The sequence below is a fragment of the Arachis duranensis genome, chromosome 4 (assembly GCF_000817695.3).
Source record: "Arachis duranensis cultivar V14167 chromosome 4, aradu.V14167.gnm2.J7QH, whole genome shotgun sequence".
Lineage (NCBI taxonomy): Eukaryota > Viridiplantae > Streptophyta > Magnoliopsida > Fabales > Fabaceae > Arachis > Arachis duranensis.
In genome coordinates, this window is record NC_029775.3 from 50,542,468 (window position 1) to 50,543,852 (window position 1,385).

Consider the following 1,385-nt stretch of genomic DNA (forward strand, 5'->3'; position numbering starts at 1 on the left):
AGAGCCTAAAACCCAATTTCCTTCCCAGATCCGAGTTATCAAAGCAATTGACAGAAAATTAAAGAAGAAGCAGTAGAAGAACAGAAATCAATATCAATTATGCAGAAAAGGATTTAAAGAGATTTTAGATGGGAATTGAGACAGAATTTCCTCAATTTCACACACCCAAAACTCAGAAACAGAAGAGTAGAATTGCCTGAGTAAGAATAAGGAAGTAGATCAGTCAATTCTCCCTTAATCCTCTGAGCTCTCGGTCAAGTCTCTCAAGAACAATTACAAGAAATTCAAAGCTCCAAGAAAGTGCAAAATTCAAAAGCAAAGCCAAGGTAAGTCCCAAAAAGGTCCTAATTACATCAAACTAGCTTCTATTTATACACTTTCTATTCTTGGATTTTGGGATTTGGATGAGCTTTTGATTTGGTGAAGAAATGAATTAAAATGGGGTTTTAATTTGAATTTTCGGCCCATGAAAAGTTGCTCCCAGGAGGCTGCCCTGCCCTTGTGGAGGGCAGGGCAGGATTTGGTGCATGTTGGTGCGGCCTTGGAGCGGTCTGGTGCGTGTTTGGTGCGCAGAATGCTGCCCTGCCCGCGCCAAGGGCAGGGCAGGAAAACTTGGTGCGCCAGAAATGCCTTGGTGCGCTGTTGGTGTTGCCAGAATAAGAGTTGGTGCGCCAGAATCAAGAATTGGTGCGCCAGAAATTTTCTTGGTGCATAGGATGCTGCCCTGCCCTCGCGGAGGGCAGGGCAGGAAAATTTGGTGCTGCCAGGATCGAGCTTGGTGCGTGTTGGTGCTGCCAGGAATGTGCCACGGTGCGCCAGATCCACTTCTTGGTGCGCCAGATTTGTGCACCATCCAAATGCTGCCCTGCCCTCGCGGAGGGCAGGGCAGTGTTGCCACTTTGCTGTCCCGTGTTCGAAACACGGCTGGGACACACGTTCAATTAATTTCCTTGGTTTCTTGGCACGACACTCAACCTTAGTTCTTTGTTTCTTCCTTGGTCCGTGTTCGAGTCTTGTGGCATGCATGGGTGACATTTTTCCTTTGATTTTCTTCCTTGGTGAGCCCGATACTGCCCTTGTGGAGGGCAGGGCAAGGTTCTCTTCTTCTTGGTTCCAAGGCACACTTTTGTGCTCTGCCCTTGTAGTGGGCAGGGCAGAGTTGCCTTCCTTGTTTTGGTCACTTAATGCTGCCCTCCTAGAGGGCAGTCTGCCCTTGTGGAGGGCAAGGTTGCTTCCCTCATTAGTTGCGGCACGCTTCTCTCCTCTTTGGCCACGCTTTCCTTTTCTTGTGTCACGCTTCTTAGGCCACGCTTTTCATTTTCTTTCCTTTTCTTCACCTAAAATAAACCAAACAACCACTCAAAGTATCACTAAATTCAAGAGGC